The 18,258-nt window shown below is 38.1% G+C and overlaps 1 protein-coding gene and 1 pseudogene across 23 annotated transcripts in view; one reads left to right on the forward strand and one right to left on the reverse strand.

Annotated features, from left to right (window-relative positions):
* The window catches only part of RIMS2 (regulating synaptic membrane exocytosis 2), a 647,490-nt gene that overhangs the window by 626,277 nt on the left and 2,955 nt on the right, over positions 1–18,258 (reverse strand). The window lies entirely within an intron of this gene.
* Positions 9,984–15,739, forward strand: LOC126058801 (zinc finger CCCH domain-containing protein 15-like; annotated as a pseudogene).

An 18,258-nucleotide genomic window follows, 5' to 3' on the forward strand; every position in this document is an offset into this window, starting at 1 on the left:
GCCACTCCTTGGAAACCCTTGAGGCAGTTCTACTCTGTCCTATAGGGTCGCTATGAGTCAGAATCGACTTGAAGGCACACAACAACAAGAGATGAAAGAGAGGCTGGGAAAGGTAGTTTAGGATAAGCAGCTGCTGCACAACAAGGGAATACACATCTTTGAGAAACACCTAGCCATCTTCACCACATTTTGGGGAGAAAAAAATAAAAAACTTTTTGTGCTAATAAAAGCAATAATTCTTGCAGACATATACAGCTTTTGGTTAAAAGGAATTCTGTGTGATGAAACACATTTTTCATCTATGTGCCTGGGAAGAAAACTATTAACAAAAATAATAATAAAAACCCATTGCTGTCGAGTTGATTCCAACTCACAGTGGCCAACTACAAAAACAAGACACCTTATAAGCCAAAAAAACAAGACAGATGTGAGCGTATTTCCATCTGTCAACTGAACGCCACCAAAGCACCAAACACCATTGTGGTTATGCTGCTAACTAGCTACATTGTTTCTTGTTGTTGTTACGTGCCATCCAGCTGGTTCCGAATCATAGCAACCCTATAAACACTGCCCAGTCCTGCACCATGCTCACAATCGTTGTTATGTTTCAGCCCATTGTTGCTGCCACTGTGTCAATCCTTCTCATTGAGGGTTGTCCTCTTTTCCGGTGACCTTGTACTTTACCATACATGATGTCCTTCTCCAGGGAATGATCCCTCTTGAACAACATGTTCAAGGTATGTAAGACACAGTCTCACCATCCTTACTTCTGAGGAGCATTCTGGTTGTACTCCTTCCGAGACAGATTTCTCCGTTCTTTTGGCAGTCCATGGTATATTCAATATTCTTCAGCAACACCACAATTCAAAGGCGTCAGTTCTTCTTATTCATTGTCCAGCTTTTGCATGTGTATGATGCAACTGAAAGTACCATGGCTTGGGTCAGGCATACCTTAGTTTTCAAGGTGAAATCTTTGCTTTTCAACACTTTAAAGAGGTCTTTTGCAGCAGATCTGCCCAATGCAGTGTGTCTTTTGATTTCTTGACTACTGTTTCTGTGGGTGTTGATTGTAGATTCAAGTAAAATGGAATCCTTGACAACTTCAACCTTTTCTCTGTTTATCATGATGTTGCTTATTGGCCCAGTTGTGAGGATTTTTATCCCCACGTGTCTGTCAGTTTGTCATACTGTGGGGGCTTCTGTGTTGCTGTGATGCTGGAAGCTATGTCACCGGTATTCAGATACCAGCAGGGTTACCCATGGAGGACAGGTTTTAGCTGAGCTTCCAGACTAAGACAGACCAGGAAGAAGGACCTGGCAGTCTACTCCTGAAAAGAATTAGCCAGTGAAAACCTTATGAATAGCAGAGGAACATTGTCTGATATAGTGCTGGAAGATGAGCCCCCCAGATTGGAAGGCATTCAGAAGACGACTGGGGAAGAGCTGCCTCCTCAAAGTAGAGTCGACCTTAACGGCATGGATGGAGTCAAGCTTTCAGGACCTTCATCCGCTGATGTGGCACAACTCCAAATGAGAAGAAACGGCTGCAAGCATCCATTAATAATCAGAACCTGGAATGTACGAACTATGAATCTAGGAAAATTGGAAGTCATCAAAAATGAAATGGAATGCTTAAACATCGATATCCTAGGCATTAGTGAGCTGAAATGGAATGGTATTGGCCATTGTGAATTGGACAATCATATGGTCTACTATGCTGGAAATGACAACTTGAAGAGGAATGGAGTTGCATTCATCGTCAAAAAGAATGTTTCAAGATCTATCCTGAAGTACAACGCTGTCAGTGATAGGATGATATCCATACACCTACAAGAACGACCAGTTAATACGACTGTTATCCAAATTTACGCACCAGGTGCTAAGCAAAAGTTGAAGACCGATGATTTTTACCAGCTTCTGCGGTCTGAAATTGATCGAACATGCAATCAGGATACACTGATAATTATTAGAGATTGAAATTCAAAAGTTGGAAACAAAGAAGAAGGATTGGTAGTTGGAAAATATGGCCTTGGTGGTAGAAACGATGCCAGAGATCGCATGATAGAATTTTGCAAGACCAACGACTTCTTCATTGCAAATACCTTTTTTCACCAACAGAAACAGCAACTATACACGTGGGCCTCGCCAACAATCAAACTGACTACATCTGTGGAAAGAGACAATGAAAAAGCTCAATATCATCAGTCAGAACAAGGCCAGGGGCTGACTGTAGAACAGACCATCAATTGCTCCTAAGCAAGTTTAAGTCGAAACTGAAGAAAATTAGAACAAGTCCACGACAGCCAAAGTACAACCCTGAGTATATCCCACCTGAATTTAAAGACCATTTCAAGAACAGATTTGATGTGTTGAACGCTGATGTCCAAAGACCAGACAAATTGTGCAATGACATCAAGGACATCATACATGAAGAAAGCAAGAGGTCATTAAAAAAACAGGAAAGAAAGAAAAGACCAAAATGGATGTCAGAAGAGACTCTGAAACTTGCTCTTGAATGTGGAGCAGCTAAAACTGTATTGTTTAGTATACCCTTTTCCCCAGTTTTAGCACCCCAGAAGCCTAGTTACAGGATGTCTGAAACTGTCAAACTATTTTTCTCTTCCAGCTGAACATAAGCTTGACTGGAAGAAAAATGCTACAGGGCATAGAGAACTCCAGCTTCCTCCCGTGCCTAACAGAAGCATTTATCCACCATCTCTATTTGGCAGACAGCATCAACCAAACAACGTATTACATAAAAATATAAAATGTTTACAATGTATAAAAGTTGTGAATTCTAAATGCCTAAAAAAGCACTTAGCTAGGACCACATTGTGTAAAAAATAAAAGTTAGAGCTTTTGATATATGTATATAATACAGACATAATAAATCCTTATAATATATAAACTGTATAAAGGTTGTTATTATTTGGTCAATTAAGTAATTTATACTTTTCAGTTGCTTCCAACTTTTTATATGGCAGTCTTAGGGGAAAAGTGGATGAAATAATAATATAATACTCTTAGGTCAAAACCTTTCCCTTTTCTATGATCTAATCTCCAACCCTATTTCTGGAACTTCCTACCACAAAACCCAACAAAATTTATTATCCTTTCATAATCCAAACAATTTCTAAAATCCTGTAATAATTTAGTAAACTGATTTTTTAAAAAAAGGAACAAAGTCTTTACCAACTGCAACAAGTCATCTCCATGGCTAATCCCTCCACCTCTATATTTTCCTAAAATACATTCACATTTCCAAAATTCCCTTAGAAGTGATGTAGAATTATGTACATGAAAGGTAATTTGTCCTAGTTAAGCCTAACATACAAAACAAAGATCATGTGAGAGTGAAAAAGACCCAAAGAATGAAATGAAACTATAAGGCTGAGAAATTAACTAAGACCAAGTTGTCAATGGAAGTAAGGAAAATTCAATAAAAGACAGACAGACCAGGCATTTTAATAACGTTACACAGTGTAAGTATATCCAGTAGAAAAAAAGATTTTATAACCTATGATATTAAGTAGAGTTCCTTCCATTTAGGAATGTATTCAAAGACCCCTGATTTTCTCTTTCTCTCCTCTTTTTTCTTTGCCCTCTCTTTTCGTCTTTCTCCTACCTCATCTTGCCCTTTTTACTATTCCTTTATTATTTCCCATCCTACTATATCCCAAATTGGAGTCACTTTGATTATTCATATTCATGTTATAAATTCCTTAGAATAACTAAAACAGTATCACATACTTCTCTCTCAAGAGACCACTGGTGTTGAGACCACAGGGGCTCAGAGAGCTGACAATCAATCAGATGAGCAGACGAAGACATATATTATGTATGGCAGTCAGTTAAGCAAGTCAGGCAACATAAAGCTTACTTCACTCTTACACACAGTTGTCAAATGCTGGCAATTTTGGCTCTTAAATTTTTCAAAATCTGGCCTGCTTCTACTACACCCTTGTATCAGCTCTTCATCATTTATCACCTAGATTACTGTAAAAGTCTCCTAACAGGTGCTCTTGTCTCTAGTATTATACCCTCTCATCAATGCATTACACTGCAAGAGTGGTAGGTTTTGAATCTGACTAAACATTTACATTGACCCCAATTATTCTAAAACTTTTCCAAAAAACAGAAGAGGAGGGAACACTTCCTAACTCATTCTATGAGGCTAGCATTACTCTGCATATTATTTATTTATTTTTTAATGAGCCTTCCTCCAATCCTGATGCCATGTTCTTCTTCACGTAGTCCAGTTTCTCTGATTATCTGCTCAGCATACAGGTTGAGTAAGTAAAGTGAAAGGATACAACCCTGCCATAAATCTTTTCCAGTTTTAAGCCAGGCAGTATCCCCTTTGTTCTAACGATGGGCTTAAACATATCAATGATTGTGCGGATGTTGCAGGTCTGGGCAACATTTCATTTTGTTATACATAAGGCCGCTATGAGTCGGAGCAGACCAAACAACACCTAACAACAACAAAGCATTACCTTGATATCAAAGCCAAAGACATCACAAGAAAACTACAGACTAATATCACTTATAAAAAAATATGCAAAAATCCTTAACAAAATATTAGCAAACCAAATCAAAAAGCTTGTTAAAGGGAGTTACTGGGGCTGGGGCTGAGGGCTGGGGACCATGGTCTCAGTGGACATCTAGGTCAACTGGCATAACAATTCATAAAGAAAAAGTGCTACATCCTACTTTGATGAGTAGGGTCTGGGGTCTTAAATGCTTTCGATCAGCCATCTAAAATGCATCTACTGGTCCCATCGTTTTCAGAGCAAAGGGGAATGAATAAAAACAAAGACAGAAGGAAAATATTAGTCCAAAGAACTTATTTTCCACAAGGGTGCTAAGTACATCCAATAGGGAAAGTATAGTCTCTTTAATAAATGGTGCTTCGATAACTGGATTTCCACAAACAAAAGAATGGACCTAAACCCATGTTTCATACCATTTATGAAAACTAACTCAAAATGAATCAAACACCTAGATATAAGAACTGAAACCATAAAACTCTCAGAAGAAAAGATAGGGCACGGGACCACCTCAGGATCTAGTCTTAGCTATGACACTGAAAGGAGGAGCAGCAAAAGACAAAACAGATAAAGGGAACCTCATCAAAATTAAAAACTTCTGCTCATCAAAGGACTTTATCAGGAAAGTAAAGAGAGAACATACAGATTGGGAGAAATTTTTTGGAAATCATATATTGGACAAGGGTTTAATATCCAGAATATATAAAAAAAATTCTTACAATTTAACAACAAAAAGACAAACAACCCAATCCAAAAATGAACAAAGGATTTAAACAGACATTTCACCAAAGAGGATGTATAAATGGCCAATAAGCACATGAAAAGATGCTCAAAGTCATTAGTCATGTTGTCGTTGTTAGTTGCCATCCAGTCAATTTTGACTCATGGCAATTCCATGTGTGCAGAGTAGAACTGCTCCATAGGGTTTTCAAGGCTGTGACCTTCTGGGATCAGAAATGCAAATCAAAACCACAATGAGATAACACATCATACCCACTAGCAAGGCTATGCTTTAAAAAAAGAAAACAACAGGTGTTGATAAGGATATGGAGAAATTAAATTGGAACCCTCGTCCTTTGCTGGTGGTACTGTAAAATGGTACAGCCACTGTGGAAAACATTTTGGCCGGTCCTCAAAAAGTTAGACTTACCATATGATCCCGCAGCTCCACTCCTAGATATATACTCAAAAGAAATGAAAGCTGAAACACAAACAGATCCTTGTACATCAAGGCTCACTGCAGCACTATTCACAACAGCCATATGTTCATAAAGAGATGAATGGATAAACAAAACGTGGTACATACATACAAAAAAATATTAGTCAGACATAAAGACAAATGATGGCCTGATACACGCTACTACATACATGAACCTTGAAAACATTATGCTGAGTGAAATAAATCAGTCACAAAAGGACAAATATTGGAGGATCGCACATATATTTGGAAGAGACAAGTATACTGAGAACAAAGTTTATTGGTGGTTAGCAGGGGCAGACAGAGGGAGACAGAAGGGAGGACATAATACTTAGGGGACTCAGAGCTTCTGTAATAGTGTAATTTGGGAATGGATAAAAAGGTTGATAGTTGAACAAACAAATGAACATAAGTAATGTCACTGAACTGTACACGTGAAACTGCTGAAATGTCAGATGTTTTGTTACATATACATCTACCACGACAAATGTGATTAAAAAAGAGTAGTAGGTTTTGTTTCTGTGTGTGCGTGTTTTAACAAAAGTCTGATAATACTATGTTGTTGTTGTTGTTAGGTGCTGTCAAGTCGGTTCCGACTCATAGCAACCCTATGCACAACAGAACGAAACACTGCCCAGTCCTGCCCCAGTCCTTACAATCCTTGTTATGCTGGAGCTCATTGCTGCAGCCACTGTGTAAATCCACTTCGTTGAGGGTCTTCCTCTTTTCTGCTGACCCTGTACTCTGCCAAGCATGATGTCCTTTTCCAGGGAATGATCCCTCCTGGCAACATGTCCAAAGTATGTAAGATGCAGTCTCGCCATACTTGCCTCTAAGGAGGATGCTGGCTGCACTTCTTCCAGGACAAATTTGTTCGTTCTTTTGGCAGTCCATGGTATATTCAATATTCTTCACCAACACCACAATTCAAAGGCATCAACTCTTCTTCAGTCTTCTTTATTCATTGTCCAGCTTTCACATGTATATGATGCAATTGAAAATACTATGGCTTGGGTCAGGTGCACCTTAGTCTTCAGGGTGACATCTTTGCTCTTCAACACTTTAAGGAGGTCCTTTGCAGCAGATTTGCCCAATGCAATGTGTCTTCTGATTTCTTGGCTGCTGCTTCCATGGCTGTTGATTGTGAATCCGAATAAAATGAAATCCTTCACAACTTCAATCTTTTCTCTGTTTATCATGATGTCGCTCATGGGTCCAGATTTTTGTTTTCTTTATGTTGAGATACAATTCACACTGAAGGCTGTGGTCTTTGATCTTCATTAGTAAGTGCTTCAAGTCCTCCTCACTTTCAGCAAGCAAGGTTGTGTCATCTGTATAACACAGGTTGTTAATGAGTCTTCCTCCAATCCTGATGCCCCATTCTTCTTCATATAGTCCAGCTTCTGGGATTATTTGCTCAGCATACAGATTAAATAGGTATGATGAAAGAGTACAACCCTGACGCACACCTTTCCTGACTTTGAACCATGCAGTATCCACTTGTTCTGTCCGAAAAACTGCCTCTTGATCTATGTAAAGATTCCTCATGAGCACAATTAAGTGTTTTGGAATTCTCATTCTTCCCAATGTTATCCATAATTTGTTATGATCCACACAGTCGAATGCCTTTGCATAGTCAATAAAACACAGGTAAACATCATTCTGGTGTTCTCTGCTTTCAGCCACGTTCCATCTGACATCAGCAATGATATCCCTGGTTCCACATCCTCTTCTGAAACTGGCCTGAATTTCTGGCAGTTCCCTGTCGATATACTGCTGCAGCTGTTGTTGAATGATCTTCAGCAAAATTTTGCTTGCGTGTGATATTAATGATATTGTTCTATAATTTCCACATTTGGTTGGATCACCTTTCTTGGGAATAGGCATAAATATGGATCTCTTCTAGTCTGTTAGCCAGGAAGCTGTTTTCCATATTTCTTCGCATAGATGAGTGAACACCTCCAGCACTGCATCTGTTTGTTGAAACATCTCAACTGATATTCTATCAATTCCTGGAGCCTTGTTTTTCGGCAATGCTTTCAGAGCAGCTTGGACTTCTTCCTTTGGTACCATCAGTTCCTGATCATATGTCACCGCTTGAAATGATTGAACATCAACTAATTCTTTTTGGTATAATGACTCTGTGTATTCCTTCCATCTTCTTTTAATGCTTCCTGCGTCATTTAATATTTTTCCCATGGAATCCTTCACTATTGCAACTTGAGGCTTGAATTTTTTCTTCAGTTCTTTCAGCTTGAGAAACACCGAGCGTGTTCTTGCCTTTTGGTTTTCCATCTCCAGCTCTTTGCACATGTCATTATAATACTTTACTTTGTCTTCTCAAGAGGCCCTTTGAAATCTTCTGTTCAGTTCTTTTACTTCAGCAATTCTTCCTTTTACTTTAGCTGCTCAACGCTCAAGAGCAAGTTTCAGAGTCTCCTCTGACATCCATCTTGGTCTTTTCTTTCTTTCCTGTCTTTTCAGTGACCTCTTGCTTTCTTCATGGATGATGTCCTTGATGTCATTCCACAACTCGCCTGTTCTTCCATCACTAGTGTTCACTGCATCAAATCTATTCTTCAGATGGTCTCTCAATTCAGGTGGGATATATTCAAGGTCATATTTTGGCTCTCGTGGACTTGCTCTGATTTTCTTCAGTTTCAGCTTCAACTTGCATATGAGTAATTGATGGTCTGTTCCACAGTCGGCCCCTGGCCTTGTTCTGACTGATGAGATTGAGCTTTTCCATTGTCTCTTTCCACAGATGTAGTCAATTTGATTTCTGTGTGTTCTATCTTGCGAGGTCCATGTGTATAGTCACCGTTTACGTTGGTGAAAGGAGGTATTTACAGTGAAGAAGTCGTTGGTCTCGCAAAATTCTGTCATTTGATCACCGGCATCATTTCTATCACCAGGGCCATATTTTCCAACTACCAATCCTTCTTCTGTTTCCAACTTTCGCATTCCAATCGCCAGTAATTATCAATGCATCTTGAATGCATGTTTGATCGATTTCAGACTGCAGCAGCTGATAAAAATCTTCTACTTCTTCATCTTTGGCCCTAGTGGTTTGGTGCATAAATTTAAATAATAGTCATATTAACTGGTCTTCCTTGTAGGCATATGGATATTATCCTATCACTGACAGCGTTGTACTTCAGGATAGATCTTGAAACATTCTTTTTGACGATGAATGCAACACCATTCCTCTTCGAGTTGTCATTCCCAACATAGTAGACTATATGATTGTCAGATTCAAAATGGCCAATACCAGTCCATTTCAGCTCACTAATGCCTAGGATATTTATGTTTATGCATTCCATTTCATTTTTGACGATTTCCAATTTTCCTAGATTCATACTTCATACATTACAGGTTCTGGTTATTAATGGATGTTTGCAGCTGTTTCTTCTCATTTGGAGTCGTGCCACATCAACAAGTGAAGGTCCCAAAAGCTTTACTCCATCCACATCATTAAGGTCGACTCTACTCTGAGGAGGCAGCTCTTCCCCAGTCATCTTTTGAGTGCCTTCCAACCTGGGGGGCTCATCTTCCAGCACTATATCAGACAATGTTCTGCTGCTATTCATAAAGGTTTCACGGGCTAATCCTTTTCAGAAGTAGACTGCCAGGTCCTTCTTCCTGGTCTGTCTTAGTCTGGAAGCTCAGCTGAAACCTGTCCTCCATGTGTGACCCTGCTAGTATCTGAATACCAGTGGCATAGCTTCCAGCATCACAGCAACACGCAAGCCCCCACAGTACAACAATCTGACAGACACGTGGGGGATAATATTATGCCAGTGCTTAAAATTCCCCCATAACTCCCTATTATCATCCAAATCTAAATCCAAGGCATAGTATATAAAGTCTTTAAGCTCTAACCTTTGCCTGCCTCTTGAGTCTCCTCTACTGACACACTTCCATTTAAACTCTATGATCTACACTTTCTGAACCACTTCTGGAAACTGTTTTGTTTTGTTTTGGTTTTGGTGGGGTAACTGTGGTAAATATTAGTTCTTTTGCTTGGAATATCTTCTTAAGCCCAGCTAACACCTACTCATCCTTTGAGTGTCAGCCTAGATTTCATCTCCCCAAGATTACATTAGACACATCAGGCCCTTGAATGAACACACCCATGATACACTGTTCGTAGTGGTATCCTAGGCCTATCATGCAATATTTTAACTATGGTTAATCGTGTTTCTCACAGTGAGCTCCCTCAGGGTTAGCTGATAATGGTTAAAAGTATCTCCACACCCAGAGATATCTGCATTTCAGTAGGTGACAAGAGAATATCGGAAGCCTTTAAAACCTGTAAGTGAAATATCTACAGATTTTTACAGGATAAACTGCCTGGCACCCCTCAAACAATAACACAGAAACAACAAATTACTCATAAGATTAGCTGGACATATTTTCATTATGATTATAATATACTAAAACACTGTAACGGTACTTTTTCATGACACTTTATGCATTGTTCTGTGTTCAAACGATTATGGTTGGCCTTAGACTGTCAGCGCCTGGAGGACATGAATCGTTTCTAACCAAAGCATTCTGCACTCTCCTCCTCACTCAGCTCTGCTTAGCACAATGAAAATTATTAAATGCTTTGAAAGCAAAGTGGAACTTTTTAAAGTATAATATTCCTTAAATTAAAAAATGATACAATGCCACAATGTTCTTCTGGTGTCTAGTCAAACCAAATACGATCCTAGTCCAAAAGAAAGATGAGCTGCAATTATATACTCCTAAGCACTATTCATTTTACTTCCAGATAAACTAAGCAAAATTGGGTATGTGTTTAAAGATGACATTTGATTTTAAAAATAAGGACAATACTACACAAGCAAACCTTTTGCTTTTGGATTTCTGGGTTTCACCTTAAAGGCATGAACTACCTAATGAGCATAGTATTTCATTTCCAATGTCTCATTCATTCATCCAACTAATATTTTTGAGTACTACTATGTGTAAGGCATTGTGTTAGATTAGAAGTTGAGTCCACAATAATGAAGAACACAGATGTGGTGTCTGCTCTCTGGGGGCTTATAATCTACGAGGGTAAACAAATCATAAACAAGTAAATGAATAATTTTGACAAGTATTATGGAAGAAATATTAAAGGTGTTGTGATAAAGAATAAAGAGGGAAACATACTTTAAAAGCATGGTCAGGAAAGACCTCTCTACAGAGGCAAGTTTGAAGCTGATGCCAGAAGGATGAGAAAGAGGCAGTCAAGCTAAGATTGTGTGTATGTGAGGAGTAGAGGAAAGAAAGTGACCATTGTAAACTCTAAAATCCATGCTTCAAAGTTAGATTAACCTGGGGAGTCCCCAGGTGGTGCAAAAGGTTAACGCACTCAGCTGCTAACAGAAAGGTTGGAGATTCAAGACCACCCTCAGAAGAAAGACCTGGTGATCTGCTTCTGAAAAATCAGCCACTGAAAACCCTATGGAGCTCAGTTCTACTCTGAACTACATGGGGTCACCGTGAGTAGGAACTGACTAGACAGCAACTGGTATTTTTGTTTGTTTGTTTCTCTAAGGTTCTCTGAATTCTCAGATATAATATGAACAAGACAAGTAGGTAAATATGTATTTTGGTTAAATAATATTTAAATGTTGATCCTAGGGAGATCTAAGAACAAATCACAGAGTACTTTTCACAAATCAGTCCTCTCGAATTCACCTAGGACAATCAGTATCTTGCCAAAAACCAATGTATTGGTGTCAGTATTATAGTCACTGCTACACCTCAGTTATCCCAAAAAGGGTGGGTTTTTGCTGAGGAAAGTTATCTCAAAAAAGAGTGGTTTTTACCAAGCACCACCTTGTTAGAAGCAATAACTTTCCAAATCAGTAACAACATGCTTTCTTGTATGCCAAGATGATTTAGCCAGCCCATCCATAGGAAGGCACACACTTTGAAGTGTTTTTCCAGCAGTGGTGATGGATATTCAGATTTGTCCTGTGGGGATAGATGCCCATTGACAGATGCAAGACAACTGTCCAGAGTGTTCCATGTGATCTGTCCACAGAACAAAGCAGGTCTCCTGCTCCTTATGGGAGGAGGCCTGCACCTTGGGCCTCATGGGTCCCAGGTTTGAGCTGGTCAAACAGGCTAAGGAAGGCAAAAAAAAAAGCCAATGTAAGAGTCTAGAAGGCAAAGTTTCTGTCTATTGAATACTTATTTGAACAAACATCTGAAGCCACCTCACTGCAACCCGATTAAAATAATTCAACTGTAAAAAATACTAAGCAATGAAAATATTGCTATTCAGTTTTATTTTGCTGAAGTTTTTCCTGTGAATGCAATCATGAAGGTGGTATAGTGAGAAGAAACATGTAATTGGCCTTCCTACATAACTTTCTTTCCAACACTGTATGTGTTCATCAGTATGTCTACACGTGAAAGAAACAGGTGTGCACTGTTTAGTGTAAAATTACATGGGATGCTGTCAAAATCAATGGGTTTAGATGGGAGTGTCCCTAAGTATGCAGTTTATGAGATTTTTAAATGGGTGAATGGGGGATGCTGAAATTTAGATACCAAGAAAAAACAAAAGACACTCCCAAAATCTAGTTTACTTTAAAATAAAACAAAACAGAAAAAAAAAAAAGAGTGGTTTTTGGTGAGGAAACCACTTCAAGTAGCCTCCTTTTCCCTGGCCTTCTAGACAAATGATGAAGTCACTTAAAAGTCTCTCAGGCATTCTTTGGCCTCTCTGCAGATGAGGAAAAGCACTCTGCAATTTAAAAAAAAACAAAGAAGATTTCACCCAGGAACGCTAAGATAATATTAAAGTTTAAAGACTACTGTCTGTAACCGGTTAACAATAACCACTATTTACTGCACACCTACTTGTGCCAGGGCATTTGATTTGCATAGTCTATAATACGGTAGTCCTTCAAGGCAGATGTCATTATTCACATGGAACAGACGAGGCAACATGGGCTCAGAGAGTTTATTAACATAAGCAAGACCTCACAGTTATTAATTAGCAGAGCAATGTTTCAAATCAAAATCCATCTAGCCTGATCACACTTCCTTCCACTACCTGTCTCTTCATCATACAGTATAATCAGTTCTTTATTAAAATGGATGGTCAACAGGAAGATATTACTTAATTTCCCTTACTTACATTAAAATGTAATAAGTATTAAAAATGTATTAGTTACTTTCTCATAAAATGCCAGTCAAATTTTTAGAATGAACTTTGAATCCTGAAAAAATACAGATTTTCAATATTTGGCAGTGGAAATGGTTACCTGCATGTATAATAACTATTTTTACTTAAAAGTCTTCATGATTATAGCCACTCATTTATCTGCCATGACATGAAAGTTTTAAAATTTTATTTTAGCCATAGAAGAAAACATGGAAGTTTTTTTTTATATTAGAATGGGGAAGGTCATTCTAAGTATATCCCAATTCTAAAAGCTATAAAACAAAATCATTAACTAGAATACATTAAAACTGAAAAAATTCTGACCAGTTTAAACACACACACACAAACACACAAGGTCATAAATCAAATGACAAATTACAACTCATCACAAAATCATAATGTCATTAACATGTAAAGAGCTTCTACAAACCACTAAGAATGACCAACAGAAAAGGAAATACGAATGGCTCTAAACAAATGTAAAACAGTTCTCAACCTCAATGATAATAAGAAAAATACAAATTAAATCTACAATGACCTATTTTTTTCACCAAAATATTGGCAAAGATAATCACACAGTGAGTTGGCAAGGGTATGAGAAAAGACACATGTCACTTATACATACGACCTCTATGGAGGTAAATTTGGCAATATTTATTAAAATTTAAAATATACCGACCCCTTGACCCAAGAACTCCGTTTCCAGGAATTTATGCCAGAAATTCAGTCACCATACATGTGGGAAATGATACATGTACCATGATATTTATCTATATATCCAGTGGCAAAATTGAATATACCACAGACTGCCAGAAGAACAACAATGAAAAAAGTCAGTTTTAGAAGAAATACCACCAGAATGCTTCTTAGAAGAGGATGGCAATACTTCAGCTCACTTACTTTGGACACATCATCAGGAGACTAATCACTAGAAAAGGACATCCTGGTTGATAAAGTAATGAGTCAGTGAAAAGGAGGCAAACCCTCACTGAGATGGGCTGACACAATAGCCAAAGCAATAGGCTCAAACACAGCAACGATCATGGAGATGGTACAGGACTAGGAATGTTTTGTTCTCTTATACATAAGGTTGCTATGGCCATGAATCGAAACTGACACAACAGCAATTAACAACAATAAACATGAATGAGGCAGCTTTATACAAACTGACGTGAAACTGATCTCCTAAAAAGCAAACTGCAGAACACGATGTACAGCATCATACTATTTGTCATCTATGTTTACATACATACATCCATACACACACACACATACATTTGATATACACACATATCTACTCTTACATGCCTCACACACACACAGACATACAACATTTGATATACACACACATCTACTCTTACATGCCTAGAATATCTCTGAAAGAGTACACCATAAACTGGTAATAGTAGTTGCCTCTGTGAAGGGGAAATAAATAGCTAAGAAATTTTATATCATACTATCCTTTGCCTATTAAATAAAGAAAATAAAGAATGTTATAAATTAACTTTGGAAAGTACTTTTAAAATTGAGTTATAGCTGCCGCTGGGCCAGAGCCCCTAACAGTGTCCAGCTGCACTAAAGTGTGGCATGTGCCACCTGTATCTACAACGCCCCTCAAGAAACAGGCTCAGGCCAGGGGCAGCAAAAAGGCAGAGCAGAAGAAGAAGGAGATCATCATCAAAGAATAGGAAAGAATAGATCTAAAGAAAAGGAAAAGAGCAAAGCCACAGAAGTTTATCAAGGCTGTCACTCATCAAGTTAAATTTGGTCAACAAAATCCATGTCAGGTAGCACAAAGTGAAGCTGAAAAGAAATTGAAGAAAGATGAGAAGAAGAACGAATTGCAGGAGCTAAATGAACTATTCGAACCTGTAGCTGCTGTTCAAAACATAAGTAAAGGTGCAGATCCCAAGTCCATGGTATGTGCATTCTTCAAGCAAGGACAGTGTACCAAAAGAGGTTTAAGTGTTAAGTTCTCTCATGGCTTGACTCCGGAGAGAAAATGTGAAAAGCGAGTGTTTACACTGATGCAAGAGATGAAGAACTTGAAAAAGATACTGTGGATAATTGGAATAAAAAGTACTGGAAGAAGCAGTGAACAAGAAGCACGGTGAGGCAGAAAAAAAAAAACCAAAAACTCAAGCATTTCCTTGAAGCTATTGAAAACAACAAGTATGGCTGGTTTTGGGTATACCCTGGAAGGGGTGATATGTGCATGTACCGTCATGCTTGTCCACCTGGATTTGTGTTGAAAAAAGATAAAAAGAAAGAAGATGAAATTTCATTAGAAGATCTCACTGAAAGAGAGCGTTTTGCCCTAGGTCCAAATGTTACCAAAATCACTCTAGAATCTTTTCTTGCATGGAAAAAAAGGAAAAGACAAGAAAAGATTGATAAACTTGAGCAAGATATGGAAAGAAGGAAAGCAGGCTTCAAAGCGGGGAAAGCACCAGTGATCAGTGGTTGTGAGGTATTTGAATTTCGTCCTGAACTGATCGATGATGATGATGAGGAAGCAGACGATACCATTACACCCAGGGAACAAGTGGTGATGAGGCTGAGGATTCTGTGAGCATAAATGACATAGATTTAAGCCTGTACATTCCAAGAGATGTAGATGAGACAGGTATTACCATAGCCAGTCGTGAAAGGCTCAGCACATACGCTTCAGAAAAAGATGAAAACAAATTAAGTGAAGCTTCCGGAGGTAGGGCTGAAAATGGGGAAAGCATCGATGCTGCTCCTGTTGATGAAAACCTTTTCACTGGGGAAGATTTGGATGAACTAGAAGAATTAAACACACTTGATTTAGCAGAATGACACCAAACAAGTTAATGAAAAAATTAAGTCAGCTCAGCATGGGTTGAAATTGACTACATTAATTTTTTTCCATCTAGAATTCTTCAACAGGATATGTTTATTTACCATGCTGACTCTGGAGGGCTTACCCTCTCCAGAAAAGGAATGTTCTCCCTACGTCTTCTCTTCTTACTTTGACTACATCTCATTGTAAGTTCAGAGTAGTTCATGACAAATCGAAATATAATGGTTATTTCAGAAAATGGTCAATTGTTGTAACTGTCCTCTCAGGTAGGAAGTGTAACTGCTTTTCCAGCTTTTGATTTTCACTGGGCATATGTTATTACCAGAAACAACATAAATTTAAATATAAAATACCCTTCATTTAACACAGTTTTAATGAGTGATTTATTTCCTTTGTATTTATATACTAAAAAGACTGCCTAAAATATGAACATTGAAAAAGAAAATTGCATATGCAGATTCAGTGTTATATATCTTTGGACAATTAGATGGGCATTTGACATGGAACTTCTTTCATCTGACAGGATCAGCTATGATACCCTGTTTTAAACTGTTTTCACTTGCCTCTCTTCCTTTTTGCCAGGAAACATGTAAATAAAGATCATCATACATTAAAATCCAAAAAAAAAATTGAGTTATTAAAAAAACCCATTTAGAATTTCCCACCCAAGTTTTAAATGTAAGCTAAATTATTATATTAATCTATCGTGATATGCAAAGTAACGCTAGCCTCATGGAATGATTTAGGAAGATTATGTCTTCCTTTATTTGGAAAGCAAATTACCCTTTTGACATTAACAGAAAATCTAAATTGAGAATGAATGGGTAACATACAGGTGAGGAAACACAATTTCTTTCCAACGTTGGTTACGAAAACTCCTTATCTGAAAGACTATAACATTCACACAGTAAAGACCCAATGAATATTTATCAAACGAATATTTTTCTACAGATTTCTGCAGGTTTACTTTCCTTATAAATTTTTTTCACGATATAACACACACACACCTGAAAATGACCTATGCTTTTTTCCAAAAAATTTATTCTTTATATTTCCCAACAAAATTGGTAAAATATCTCACTAACATTACAAGTCAAATCAACATTATTACATACCTACTATGTCTGTACACATTAAGGATGCTACAAAACAATGAAATACCAAAGAAGAGTAAAATTTGATTCTCACTCTCAAGAAGTTTACAGTCTTGAAAAACAAAGCATAAAAACATTAATACCATCTAAAATACATCAATTGGTCTCAACCCACCTGGAGCAAAGGAAAATGAAGAACACCAAGGTCACACAACAACTAAGAACCCAAGAGACAAAAAGGGCCACATGAACCAGAGTCCTACATCATCCTGAGACCAGAAGAACTAGTTGGTGCCCGGCCACAATCGATGACTGCCCTGTCAGGGAGCACAACAGAGAACTCCTGAGGGAGCAGGAGATCAGTGGGAGGCAGACCCCAAATTCTCATAAAAAGACCATACTTAATGGTCTGACTGCGACTAGAGGAATCCCGGCGGCAATGCTCCCCAGACCTTCTGTTGGCACAGGACAGGAACCATCCCCGAAGACAACTCATCAGACATGAAAGGGACTGGTCAGCGGCGGGGAGAGAGATGCTGATGAAGAGTGAGCTAATTAAATCAGGTGGACACTGGAGAGTGTGTTGGCAACTCTTGACTGGAGGGGGGATGCGAAGATAGAGAGAGAGGGAAGATGGCAAAATTGGCACGAAACGAGAGACTGAAAGGGCTGACTCAATAGGGGGAGAGCAAGTGGGAGAAGGGAGTAAGATGTATGTAAACTTACATGTGACAGACTGATTGGATTTGTAAATGTTCACTTGAAGCTTAATAAAAGTTAATTAAAAAAAAACATTAATAAGTAAAAGGACATTACAGATTTCATTGATATTGAGTTATTCAAACTAAAAGTGCTACAGGAATTCATGCAAGAAAAAAAGGAATTATTGAACAGAGATCTACTGAGATGTAAAAATGCTTCCAAAATTACAATATTTCATTCTATGTAAGACAGAATTATTTGATGGTGATAGCAGACTTTCTAAAGTATGTGGATATTCAGCTGGGCTTTGAAAAAACTGCTAATAATTAAGTATAAAAAAAAACAAAAAACCCACTACCACTGAGTGGATTCCAACTCATAGCGACCCTATAGGACAGAGTAGAACTACCCCATAGGGTTTCCAAGGAGCGCCTGGTGGATTCGAACCGCCGACCTATTGGTTAGCAACTGTAGCTCATAACCACTACGCCACCAGTGTTTCCGATAATTAAGTATAAACAGTTCTTAATTATTCAAGCTCCAAAGGGGAGAGATTACTGTAGTGGTCTCAATCTGTTTGATCTCTCACATCTCACATTAAAAATGTTTCATTACCACAATAAAAAAAAAGTTTCTGGCATGAAACTCTTAATATATGCATATTTACGTGTAAATTATATGCATGTGAATACTGTGAATCCATACATTAAATAATATTA

This window comes from Elephas maximus, chromosome 15 (genome assembly GCF_024166365.1).
Source record: "Elephas maximus indicus isolate mEleMax1 chromosome 15, mEleMax1 primary haplotype, whole genome shotgun sequence".
NCBI classification, from domain to species: domain Eukaryota; kingdom Metazoa; phylum Chordata; class Mammalia; order Proboscidea; family Elephantidae; genus Elephas; species Elephas maximus.